Raw genomic sequence first — 14,827 nt, 5'->3', positions numbered from 1 at the left:
CTGGATGTTACATCAATAAAACCCAATGACAGTATGGCAGAAGAAATGACAGAAAAGGAGTTCAGAATGAACATAATTAAAATGATCAGAGAAGCAAACGATGAGATGAAAGAGCAAATGCATGCACTGAATGATGAGATGAAAGAGCAAATGTAGGCATTGAATGATTGCACCAATCGACAGTTAAAAGAGCAAACATAGGACGCAAAAGATCATTTCAATAGTTAGAGATATTGAAAAAAAAACCAAAGAGAAATCCTTAAAATGAAGGAAACAGAAACCACATTAAGAACTCCATAGAAAGCACATCCAATAGGATAGAACACCTGGAAGACAGAACCTCAGACATTGAAGACAAAATATTTAATCTTGAAAACAAAGTTGAACAAACAGAGAAGATGGTAAGAAATCATGAACAGAATCTACAAGAATTATGGGATATTGTGAAAGGGCCAAATTTAAGAATTATTGGGATTGAGGAAGGCTTAGAGAAACAAACCAAAGGAATGAACAAGCTATTCAATGAAATAATATCAGAAAATTTCCCAAATCTGAAGAATGAAATGGAAAATCAAGTTCAAGAGGCTGATAGGACTCCAAATACACAAAATTACAACAGACCCACACCAAGGCACATTATAATGAAAATACCTAACATACAAAATAAAGACAGAATTTTAAAGGTGGTAAGAGAAAAGAACCAAATTACATTCAAGGGGAAACCAATGGGATATCAGCAGATTTTTCAGTCCAGACCCTAAAAGCTAGAAGGACCTGCAACAACATTTTTCAAGGCCTGAAAGAAAATGGATGCCAACCAAGAATCTTATACCCAGCAAAACTTACCTTCAAATTTGACAATGAAAAAAATCCTTCCATGATAAAGAAAACCTAAAAGAATTTACAAAAAGAAAGCCAGCATTACAGAACATTCTCAGCAAAATATTCCATGAGGAAGAGATGAAAAACAAAGAAGCAAATCAGCAAAGGGAAGAAATATGTTAAGGAATTGTCAAATAAAGGAGGAACCAAGTGGTGTCAAATAAATAAATAAATAAATAAAATAAAATGAACCAAATGACCAGGAATACAAATCATATCTCAATAATAACCCTGAATGTTAATGGCCTGAATTCATCAATCAAAAGACATAGACTGGCAGATTGGATTAAAAAGAATGATCCAACAATATGTTGCCTGCAAGAGACTCACCTCATAGAAAAAGATACTCATAGACTAAAGGTGAAAGGATGGGGAAAAATATACCATGCACATGGACTCTGCAAAAAGCTGGAGTATCCATCCTCATTTCAGATAATGTGCACTTCAAGCCAAAGTTAGTCAGAAGGGATAAAGAAGGACATTTAATACTGATTAAGGGAAGCATAAATCAGCAAAATATAACAATCATAAACATCTATGCCCCAAACAGTGGCTCATCCATGTATGTCAACAAGTCCTTCTCAATTTCAGAAACCAAATAGACCATAACACAATAATACTAGGTGATTTTAACACACCTCTCTCACCATTGGATAGATGTCCAAACAAAAATTGAACAAAGAAACCATACATCTCAATAACAAAATCAATAATTTAGACTTAATGGATATTTATAGAATATACCATCCAACCAAGAGCGAATACACTTTCTTCTCAGCAGCACATGGATCCTTCTCTAAAATAGACCATATATTATGCCACAAAGCTAATGTTAGCAAATACAAGAAAATAGAGACACTACCTTGTATTCTATCAGATCATAATGCATTGAAGTTAGAAATGAATGAAAGAGGAAAAAACAGAAACTATTCGAACACCTGGAGATTAAACAATATGCTATTATATGATGAATGGATAACAGAAGATATTAGGAGGGAATTAAAAAATTCTTAGAGGGAAATGAGAACAAGGAAACATCATATCAAAATCTCTGGGACACTATGAAAGCAGTACTTAGAGGGAAATTTATTTCATGGAGTGCATTTAATAAAAGAAGTAAAACTCAACAAATAAACGACCTAACACTACAGCTCAAAGCCCTAGAAAAAGAAGAACAGAACAGCACCAAAAGTAGTAGAAGACAGGAAATAGTTAAACTCAGAGCTGAAATCAATGAAATTGAAACAAAAGAAACAATAGAAAAAATTGACAAAATAAATAATTGGTTCTTCAAAAAAATAAACAAAATTGATAAACCTTTAGCCACACAAACAAAGCGAAGATGAGAGAAAACCCAAATCACTAAAATTTGGAATGAACAAGGAAATATCACAACAGATACGATTGAATTATTGACATAATTAGAAGCTATTTTGAAAATCTATACTACAACAAAATAGAAAAATTTGAAGACATCAACAGGTTTCCAGAGACATATGAATTACCTAAACTGAACCAGGAGTACATACACAATTTAAATAGACCAATTTCAAGTAATGAAATAGAAGAAGTCATGAAAAGCCTACCAACAAAGAAAAGTCCGGGACCAGATCGGTTCTCAGCTGAGTTCTATAAAACTTTTAAAGTAGAGCTCATTCCAATACTTCTCAAAGTATTCCATAAAATAGAAGAGGAGGGAAGCCTCCCAAGCTCATGCTATGAAGCCAATATCACACTGATACCTAAACCAGACAGAGACACATCAAGGAAAGAAAATTTCAGACCAATATCCTTAATGAACATCGACACAAAAATTCTCAAAAAAATTTAAGCAAATCGCATACAAAAACATATTAAAAAGATAGTTCACCATGATGAAGTGGGTTTCATCCCAGGGATGCAAGGTTGGTTCAACATCCGGAAATCAATAAATGTAATTCACCATATCAATAGACTTAAAGTCAAGAATCACATGATTATTTCAATAGATCCAGAAAAAGCATTTGATAAAATACAGCATCCCTTCATGCTCAAAACACTAGAAAAAGTAGGAATAGTGGGAACATTCCTTAATATTGTAAAGGCAATTTATGCTAAGCCCATGGCTAATATCATTCTAAATGGTGAAAAACTGAAAGCATTCCCCCTAAAAATTGGAACAAGGCAGGAATGCCCTCTTTCACCACTTCTATTCAACATCGTTCTTGAGACTCTAGCCAGAGCAATTAGACAAACCAAAGAAATTTAAGGATATGAATTGGAAAAGAGGAACTCAAACTATCCCTGTTCGCTGATGACATGATTATATATTTAGAGGAGCCTCGAAATTCCACCAGAAAACTCTTAGACTCATAAGTGAATTCAGTAAAGTAGCAGGTTACAAGATCAATGCTCATAAATCCAATGCATTTTTATACATAAGTTATGAATCTTCAGAAAGAGAAATTAGGAAAACTACCCCATTCACAATAGCCTCGAAAAAAATAAAATACTTGGGAATCAATCTCACAAAAGAGGTGAAAGACCTCTACAATGAGAACTATACAACACTAAGGAAAGAAATTAAAGAAAACCTTAGAAGATGGGAAGATCTCCCATGTTCTTGGATAGGCAGAATTAATATTGTCAAAATGGCCATACTACCAAAAGTGCTATACAGATTCAATGCAATTCCAATTAAAATCCCAGTGATGAACCTTACATAAATAGAGCAAGCAATCATGAAATTCATCTGGAAGAATAAGAAACCTAGAATAATGGGGGGAGGGAGGGGTTAGTGTTCCAGTTAGAGTTAGGGTTAGGGAGGGGGGCAAGAATGGAGGAAGGAAGGACTGTATAGAGGGAAAAGGGGGGTGGGAGGGGTGCGGGGAAGGGAAAAAATAACAGAATGAATCAAACAACATTACTCTATGTAAATCTATGATTACACAAATGGTATGCTTTTACGCCATGTACAAACAGAGAAACATGTATCCCATTTGTTTACAATAAAAAAAATTAAAGAAACAGAATATGAAATGGATTTTGGGGAAGAGTACTATATAATTGTGGGTCTGTTGTCTTACAGCGTTGTTCAAAACTTCTGTGTTCTAATTTCCTTATTGATTTTTCTATCTAGTATTGAAAGGGGAAGTTCAAGTTCCTAATTAATACTTTTGAATTATTTATCCATTTACCTTTCTTGCCTTTCTAATGTTAGGTGTAAATGTATTTTTAATTGTTGATATTTTTTATTTTAAATTCTCCCCAAAATTTATGAGTTGAAGGATTGTCCCCAGTACAGCAGAGTTCAGAGGTGAGGCCTTTGGGAGGTGATTGGATCATGAGGGTTCTGTGCTTAAGAATGGATGAATACATTTGTGGATTCATACCTTAATGGGTTTTAGGAGAATGGCTTTGTTATAAAAGTGACCTCTCTCTGTGTCCTAGCCATGATGAATTCAGCAGGTTTCCTCCACCAAGTGCTTCTCTGATTATACAGTGCCTTGCTATAGGCTTAAAGCAATCAGGCCATGCAACCATGGACTGAAACTTCTGATACCATGAACCAGAATGAATCTTTCCTCTTAAGTTTTTTTTCCAAATATTTTTTAATGCTCATTTGGTTGAATCCATGGACATAGAAATCTGTGGATACAGAGGACTTCCTGTACATTTTATAACAGCTCACTTCTGATTTATATTTATTTTTTGACAAAAGACATTTTTCCTCATTTATATAGCTTCATTTCATCTTACTGTTAGTAACTCAATAATACATATGATTTTCACTTTATATAATCATACCTTTTAAAGTAATTGGGAGAAGAAATTAGAGCATGATCATATTTAAAGTTATATTGATGTTTTTATTTTTCATTCTTTTCATTTATTCCTGCAGATTTGAGTTAGCTCTGGTATCATTTCCTTACTCCCAAAGAACTTAATTGCACTTGCTTTTACAGCACACTTACACATTGACAAGTATATAACAATGATTCATATTAGCCCAACAATACAGTTATATATTTTTTATCAGGTTACTCTTTAAATTAATTCATAGAAGAAAGGGGAAGAAATACATAATTGGAGAATATTTTATAATTATAAACATAGTTACCTTTACTGGTACACTCCTATTTTTTGTGGATTTGAATTACTGTTTAGTGTTGTTTTCAGCCTAACGTGCTCCCTTTAGTATCTGTTATAAAATAGATTATCTGTGAAGAAAAACTGTTGGTGTTTGTTTTTTGTAAAGTCTTGATTTCATCTTTGTTTTTTAAAGATTACATTGCTGGGTGTAAGAGTCTTCATAGTTTCTTATTTTCAGAATGTTAAATATTTAATTCCATTGTCTTCTGACCTTTGTTTCTTACAAGTCTGCTGTTAATTTTGTGTGAGGGTGGTTTCCTTACGTTTGAGAAGTCATTTTTTTCTCCGTGCTTTCCGATTGTCTCTTTGCCTTTCTACATTTTTACTTATAATGTCTCTGGGTATGTATCTCTGTATTTATCTTGTTTGAAGGTTTTTTGAGCTTCTTGGATATATAAATTAATAATGTTTTCCTTCAAATTTTGGAAGGTTTTAGCCAAAATACTGTACTAATTTCTTTACTCCTTTCTCTTTTCTCCTCATGGTATCCTACTTTTCTGTGAGGTTTCAGTTCATTTTTTCTTCATTGTTTTTATTTCTGTTCTTCAAATTTTAAATCTCTATTAATCTGTTTTTAGACCTGTGATTCTTTCTTCTTGTGTTTTTTTTTTTTTTTTTTTCTTTTTTATTTGATGGATATTCACTGTGTTGCCCAGGCTGACTTTAAATTTGTGATCCCCTAACCTCAAGTAACTCACAAGTAACTGGGGTTATAGGAGTGTATCACTGTGCCTGGCTTGATGCATTCTTTTGTCATTTCAAATCTATTATTGGTTTCTTCCAAGAAATTTTTCATTTCAAAATTTATTGTACTTTTCAATTCTAAAATTTCTATTTTTAGAACATCTATATCTCTATTTAGACCATCTAGATCTCTAATTTTAGACTGTCTATATCTCTATTTCAACTACTTTGAATTCTGTATCTGTTAAGTCCGACATCTGGACCCCTTTAAAATTAGTTTTTATTGCCTCCCTTTTTCCCCAGCTTGTGTTGCAGTTTACTATTTTTTGCACATTTCTCAATGTGTGTTGAAAGATTGACATTTTAGATAACATAGTGCAGTTATTGACTGTACTGATGCCCTTCTGGAAATGGAGGGGTATTAATGTTCTTTGGTTGATGACATAACAATGAGTTGACTGAACTGACTTTATGAAGTCTCTTTCCCCACAGTATACAATATGTGATGTTCATGTTCAGATTTATTTTCTTGTTCAGGTTTTCTTTTTTTAGCTTTGCTATTCCATGCTTTCCCCTTGATTAGCATAAGCTACTTATTGGTCAAAGTCTGTGCTTATACGCCAGGGTCCAGCCCTAGCAGAGGTCGGGGTCCTTGGTGGATGGGAGGCATTGGCGTGGTGGAGAAATAGCACACAGAGACACCAAGTGTTCTGAGGCTGAACCTGTCTTTATTTTTTTCTGCTAGCCTTTTTATAGATATTTTTCTTTAGTAATGATTATATAATTTTTGGTTAGTTTAAACAAGAAAAACCTTCAAAAGTACAATCGATGCTTCTTCTGAAGGTACACATTGTCTCTGTATGACAGTCCAGACCAAAACAATCTTATGTCCCAGCTAGATTTAAAACAACCTTGGGCTGGGGAGATAGCTCAGTTGGTAGAGTGCTTGCCTTGCAAGCACAAGGCCCTGGGTTCGATCCCCAGAACTGAAAAAAAAAAAAAAGAAAGAAAAAAACCAAAAAACCCTTTCTCCCAGCTAAACTGAGAGCACTATGATCTGCCAGCCTTTAACTCAGAACAAACACATCACTAGATTTTCTGAGAAACCACCCCCACCACGAACTCCAGTGTTTAACACTGAAAAGTTTTTAATATTATTAAAGGGCAAAGAAATCAACTTATAATTAATATTTAGACTATTCTAATTTCATATAATGGCAGACTACAATCTTATTCTGATTCTTAAAGAATTAGACTAAACATAGGAAAATCACAAATTATATTTATGACTAACCTAAATGTTTTTATTATGTAAAGTATCTCTAGAATCAACTATTGAAACTAGGAAAGCAACAAAGGGTAAACCCAGCATCCAAGCTCAGAGGCATGTCTCTTTATTCATCTATTATTATACTAAAGCAATCACAGTCTCCCTTAAACTCAAGCAGAGACACAATTATTTATTTTCATATATTTTATCTATGTACTACTGCTAAATTTTTATTGTGCACTATTTTGTGTCCCAATACAGTAAAACTTTCCCAAAGTTTCTCCATAAGTTTCTAAATGATATATTGATTACTAATATTAAAAATCAACTACACATGGAGACATGCCATGCCTAAGTCCCCCAAGAGGGAGGACGATCAACAGAACTGTGTCAAGTGATGGATCCTCTACTCCAACAGATCGTGTCAAATGTTGGATCCTCTACTCCAACAGACCGTGTCAAGTGTTGGAGTAGCAGGAAATAGATGCAGCACTTATACCCTCTTTTCAATTATACCTTTTCCTCTTTACTGCTGGATATGTGTGTTGCTTGGACATATCATCAAAATTGAAGTAATTTTTGTTTGGCCCCATATTTAGATGGAAAGTAGTAGCTTGGATTTGTTATTTCCAGTTATGCTGACAGAGAACAGCTGTGGCAGGTATAACCATAATCCTCTAGATTGCCAGGGATGTGTGTGCTTTAGGTTAAAAGTCTAGGTTCCTAGGTATTAGCCTTGGGGCAGAATAGCTTATTGTTCAGCCACTATTTGATCAAAGGTTTCTCTTCAGCCCCTAGTGACAATTATGTGTCCTCCTTTTGTTGACAATCTGTGTGTGATCTGGGAATATTTTAATGTGCCCCATGAACCGCTTTGATTGTTCTTGAGTTCGTTCAGCCTGCCACTTGCATACAACCTTCCCAACGCCAAGATTTTACTGTGGTCTGGCTCTTCCTTTCCTGATTCTCTCTGTTAAACTTCTCATTGCTCTACCATTTTGTTGGTTGCTGCTTGTATTGCTGCTATGAATACCTTCTTAGTTGCTTTCCATGAAGTTCTCATTGTTTTCAGTGTTGTATTTTTGTATACTCTCTTGCACATATTTAGTTCCATCACAGCACAGGAGCTGTTTGCCCTTGAGTCTTGCTTGTTTCTCTAGTTGTCTCTCCTAGGCAGAACCTTGTACCACTGCATAAGAACAAGGATAGTGGCTCACTTCTGTCAGACTGGTTGGGAGCCTGGGCATCCACTAGTCTTCTTGGATTGCCCCTCTGAGTGTGGAACTTGTGCTTTAGCAGCAAGCTGGGCCAGGAGTAATAGCAACCCAGAATTAGGTTGTTGAACCTAGGGTAGAGCTTCCACCTCTCAATTGAGGAAGTTGACTAGAGGAAGAGAACTCTAATCCTCTCAACTGTGCCTGTCCAGAACAGAGATTCTGCCATGAAGGTATGGGGGAAATGAGAAGTGCCAGTGCCCTCCCTTTGCAGAGCGAAGTTTTAGCCATAGTCTGGGAACTGAGGGAAAAAGAAGACCCCCTTTTTCTTTTGACTATATCTGCCTGAACTAGAGCTCATGGAGTCATTTCATAAGTCAGATCTTGTAAATGGGTGGGGGGGTATAAGGAGGGAGCAGGTTGTGGCTCAGATGTGACCAAATAGCACTTACTATGATTTAGTAGATTTTCTTTGTTATTTAATTTTTTAATTTGTTCTAATTATTTGTACACATCAGTAGAATGCAATTGGACACAGTGTACACAAATGAAGCATAACTTCTCAATCCTTTGGCTGTAAATTGAGTAGATTTTCTTTGACGCTTGTATCATGGAGCTGTGAACACCTTCTTAATTGCTTTCCATGAAGATCTCGTTGTTTTCAGCATTGTATTCAGGTATTTATTTCATGTAAGCTCTCTTGCAAATACTTAGTTCCATCACAGCAGAGGAGCTGTTTTTTCTAATTGTTATATGCTCTTAGCACAATTTCCAGTGACATTAAATGATTGTTTGAAATAATTTTTCCTGGTTAAGTTGCTGTTTGTTGGGGGAGAGATTCTGTAGTACTCTTTTTTCTTCCATTCCAAAATTCAGTCTCCTGGTTTTACTCATTTTAAAAATTGATAAATTTTATATCTCTTTTTGTCTACATATTAATTTATAGATTTCTAATCTTTAGTCATCTTCTCCATCCCTTTATATTTATGTACTTGTTGAAGAACCTGAGAGGTTTTTCCTGGAGATTTTCCTACATTCTGGGGTTTGGTGCTTGCTTACTTGTGGTGTTGCTCAGCATGTTCCTTTGATCTCTATGTTTCCTACAAATTGGCAGCTGTCCCAAAACTGGATTAGACTCAGGATCGATCCCTTTGGCAGTACTGTTTGTGGAATTTAGTAAATCCAGCATCGCTCTGAATCACCTGGGCTTATTAAAGCAAATATTACTCAGTGCTAGGCCCACACTTTCTGATTCATTAAGTCTTAATCAGGATCTGATAATTCGCATTTCTGCCAAGTACCCAAGTGATGCTCAGCCTGCTGGAAAACATATTTTGAGTGTCTGATGGCATCTCTTTGTATTCTAATAACTATTTGTATCCTAGTAGCTATTTTTTCATTTATTTATTTGAAAAAGTGACAATATTCTAATTTTTTCATTGATTCCAAAAAATGTCTCTTTTTATAAAGAGATACCCTTACCTACTGTTTGGTTACCCAGTGTTCAGTTAACTAAGGAAAGGTAGGATAATCTTTTGATATTTTCCCCTTTGATTTACTGATTTTAAGGTAATGAGGTGGTTCCCTATCTATTGAAAGTAACCAATTATAAAAATATATTTTTATTAATTCTTAGCATTAAGTGTGTTTGATGGGTGTAGTGTAATCCATTTTAAGTATTATCATTATTGAAACTGAAATTATTACCTCTTTGACCAGTGGGAGACGCTTGAAGTTGATTCCTGAGTCCTAAAATCAGTAATTTATTTTAGAAGCCCTGTCTAAGGTGTGATATCAGTTGGATTATTGTTTCTATGTGCTTTCTGACAGAGGTTAGAAATATGTATATGTTTTAGTCAGCTTTCTTCTGCTGTTACCAAAGGACCTGACAAGAACAATTTTAGAGCAGGAAAAACTTATTTGTTACAGTTTTAGAGGTCTCAATCCATAGGTGGCCAACTCCATTCTTCAGGGCCTGAGACGGAAATCATGGCAGACGACTGTGGTGGAGGAAAACAACTCAGAATACTGCACTGAGAAGCAGAGAGAGAGAGAGAGAGAGAGAGAGAGAGAGAGAGAGAGAGAGAGAGAGAGAGAGAGAGAGAGAGAGAGAGAGAGAGAACGCTAGCTCTGCTCAATAAAGACAAAATATAATCCCCAAAGACATGCATGCCTCTAGGAACCCACCTCCTTCAGCTGTACCCTACCTGCCTACAGTTACCACCAAATTAATTCCTACCAGGGGATTAATGCATTCATTAGGTTAAACTTCTCATAACCCAGTCATTTTACCTCTAAACTTTCTTGCAGTGTCTTACACATGAGCTTTTGGGAGCACCTGATATCTAAGCCATAATAGTTCATGTATTTAAGATAAGGTAAAAATACTTAACAGATTCTTATTGATATTGCAGTTTAGAGTTGAGACTATATTGTGTTTAAATCTTGCATTTGTATCTCTTTTCCTCTGTACCAAGAATTCTGACTTTAAGGACATAAGTGATTATAGGATTAGAAAATTTAATTGTTTAAAAAAATATTTATTTATTTATTTTTTACATTCTTTTTATCCCATATTACACAGGTAACAATATAGGATACTAATACTATTGAGTGACAACACTAATACTAGTGAAAACATTATAATCATATTTTTGTGTATTCTCTCACCATCTTACTAGTATTTGGTGCCAAAGATATTTTCTGACCCTTTAATTCATTTAGCAACATTCTAGAGCACCTTCTCTGACTTCCTGCTGGAAAAGGGGTACAAAGAGGAGTAAGACACATTCCTGTTCTCCAGAAGCTAAGGATCAGCATTGTTGGGTTGTGTGGTATTATTCTGGTATAGAAAGGTGTGGCCATAGAATCTGGGATTCAGTTTTCCTTTAAGAGGAATGTTAATTGTTTGATTGCATGCTTTCTAAAATGAAACCCTTTCTCTCACTTTCTACTCGTATCAGGAATAGCTTCCCTTTAGTGGAGCTCCTTGCTATTTCTAGCCTCTCTACTGTATTAGGCAGGGTTCTTTAGGGAACCCAAACTATTAAAGTGGATGGATGGATGGATAGATTGATATAAGAGGAAGGGGGAGGGGGGAAGAATGTACTTATTTTAATGAACCGACTCACATGATTGTGTGAACTGGCAAGTCTGAAATTTGAAGAACAGGCCAGCAGATTAGAAACTCAGGCAAGATTTGCATATTAATAGTCTCGAGGCAGATTTCCTTCAGGAAACATCAATCTTTTCTGATAAGGCCTCTCCTTGATTTAAGAAGGGCCAACATTTATGGAGGGTAATCTGCTTTATTTAAAATCAGCTGAGTGTAAATGTTAATCACATGCACAGAGACTCTCATGCAACAACAAATTAGAGTTAGACTACACTGTTGGGCACCATAACCTTAGCCAAGTGGACACATAAAATTAACCATCAAACCTAGGTTGAACACTAAATTTGTTGTCCAAATTGGGATTATTTTTGAGAATAAGTAGTTATAAATGATATATAAATTAGTATAATTATATACATAGGATATGTAATTTTATTCACTGATAAATAGTTTTTCTCAGTGGTCCTACAAAATAGTCCTATTAATAAAATTATTCTAAAAAGTATTAACACTTAGCTATGTTCATTAAAGCAAAACAAAAACTGTTCTGTTATTTCTCAACATTAAAAAGAACATAAATGGAAATGTTCATATATGTTATTTAGTATCTTAGCCATACAGTTGGGCATTTATGTATTTCTGAAAAAAATGTATTTTGAAATTGGTTGTACTGTTTTTAATTGTCTCATAAAATGGTGGTTTTGTTCAAGGTTGCATTTTATGATTGCTAAGTTTGAAAACATTGAAAAATTTGAAAATTTTTGGTTTTTTTTCCAACAACGGCTATTATCGGTGAATTATGACTTAAAAATTTTAGAATAGGCTCTCAAATTATAAATACTAAGGTACTTATTAATTTGAAAGCAAGTTCTACCAAACTGAGATTATTCTAAAATTTTAATTTTAAAAATAGCTTAATATGTAAATATTCCAGGTCATATTATTGAACAGGTATTATCTTTTTTACTCTATTTAGAATATTTCTAGTCAACAAAATTTTTTGATGACAAAGCTTATCACATAAGGTGTATCTATTTTATAGGTCTTGAAAATTTTACCAAATGTGTATATTGCTAATTTTAAGGCATTCTTAGTTTTATTTCATTCTGTCATATATTATAAACTTTTCTAAGTAAAAAAGTAGATTTTCTTTAAATACTACATATTGAATTAAAATATTTGTCTTCATGTGGGCTGCTATTATAAAATATCATAAATTGGATGCCTTAAATAACAAGCATTTGTTTCTCAAAATTGAGACTGATAAGTCTAAGACCAAGGTGCTGGCAGATTTATTGTCTGACAAGGGTCTGCTTCCTGATTGTAGAACTGGTTTGATCTTATGTCCTTACATGGCCCTTCCTTGTGTCTGCACTGAGAGAGCAAGAGAGAGACAGAGAAAGACCTTGTCTCATCATTTTCTAAAGGCATTAATATCATCATGAGCATCCCAATTACATGACCTAATATAACCTTAATCACCTCCTAAATGCCAGACCTCCAAATAGGTGTTACATTAGGTGATACATTAGGTATTAGGACTTCAATATAAAAAATTCTTAATCCATAGCTGTTTCCAATTGACTGAACAAAATGAAACCAAAATTTAGAAAATGATTGAAAATCATCAGTGTTATTTTGCCAAGTGGATCTTAAAAGATTCAAAGAATTCTAAGGTAACAAAAAGCAAAGATGTACTGTTATAATGAAGAATTAGGTTTAATTTGACATCATCTTCGTTACAAAACACTTTAATTCACTTGATGTGTGTATAAATTTTCATAAAATTTGGTTGACTATCACAGCTTCTATGAATGAAACTGTGAAATTGCTTCCATTTAAAAAATGTTTTTTTTTAAGTTTTTTGATGGACACAATACCATTGTTTTATTTTTTCATTTTCTGTGGTGCTGAGGATGAACCCAGTGCCTCACAGATGCCAGCGAAGTGTTCTAACCATTGAGCTACATGTAGCCATAGCCCCTGCTTCCATTTTTATTGGTAGTTGTATATTAGAGTTTATGTGGGCACAATTATGAATTATATGTGAACCACAATTCAAGTCCAAGTTTGTTTCTGTTTCATGATTGTTTTTATTTTAGTGAAAAAGTTATTTTTACTATGATGCTCTCTATGCTCCACCAAAATTGTAGTTGTATTATGATCCCAAAATTAGAGTTGATTTTTATTTACAGATTTTATTTTTGTGAATTTTTCCATTCTTGTAAATTTACTTATAACTTCAAAATCAATACTCATAGAGCTTTTGTAGTCTTTCAGTGGAATCAGTGACTACAAACAACAGTATAGTGATAAAATTTTAATGTACATTTTTAGCTGAATACTTACGTTCTGCCTTCTTTTAGCTCTGATGCTATAAAGAAGTGTTCTTTATGTGGTCTATGCTGTGTTTTGGGGTTTTTATTTTTAGATTTTGGTGCTTCTTGTTAGTAATTTTGCTGTTTAAAAATTTAACTATCAAATATAGGATGGAACTGTGTAGTTTTCCTAAGTGCAAGAAGGCTGTGATGTACCTACGGAAGAAAATGTGTGTGTTAGAAAAGCTTCATTCAGACCCGTGTTATAATGCTGTTAACTTGAGTTACTAGCAAATCAACAATGTATATTAAATATCTTGAAACAGAAACATACATAAAACAAGGGTACATTTAATCAGTTAATGGAAATGTGACAGATTGTCAGCTTAACCTTGTATTTCTTAAGTGCAGTAGTTTGGTATTCATTCATTAAGTATTCATGGTAACATCATAAAACAACTATTCTGAATAATGAAAACTATAATTTTATCTTTATTGAACTTTTTAACTGAATTGAAATAGCAATTACAGCAATATCAGGTGTTTCAAATTGTACAGGATGAACATTCAACACCTTTGCTCTGATTTCATGAATTAGATGGAGCATTCAAGTCATTATTGGAATCAGTTTTTCTATTTGATACTGATAGAAAGCTGAAATCATTAAACTGTGAATTTCTTCTGTCAATGGAGCAACAAAGCTACATTCATCACTTTACCTTGACTATGTAAAACAATTAAGAATCAGAACTGAGATTTTTTTTGAAAGTTACTTGATCTAGATGAATTATAGAGAGTAACATATAAAATATTTTCTCTACCTGCTTTTATTCTGTTGGTATGTTTAAGCATGTCATAAGCAGGTGCAGCAGCATTGGGTATTTCTCCTCGGTACACTCTTTGAGAATCAGGTGTAAGTTGTGATATAAGAAGTAAGTTACTGCTAGATGTCTTTCAGATGTAACTACATGTTAAACTGGCTTCACCGCCTGTTCATCACATACATGACTCTATGAGCTCATGCCAGATTGTGAATGAGAATTACCAGTATGTTCCATCTTATTTCATTGGTCCCCTAAAAATTCATTTGAGAATGAAGAATCTAGGATATATGTTAAATTGGTTGGGTCACTGAGACAGTGGGCATAAATTGGGATTGTCTTGGGGAAACTGATACACATGGACATTTTACCAAACATGTCCTTATACACAT

Source organism: Sciurus vulgaris, assembly GCF_902686455.1.
Source record: "Sciurus vulgaris genome assembly, chromosome: 12".
Lineage (NCBI taxonomy): Eukaryota > Metazoa > Chordata > Mammalia > Rodentia > Sciuridae > Sciurus > Sciurus vulgaris.
This window is presented reverse-complemented; position numbering follows the sequence as displayed.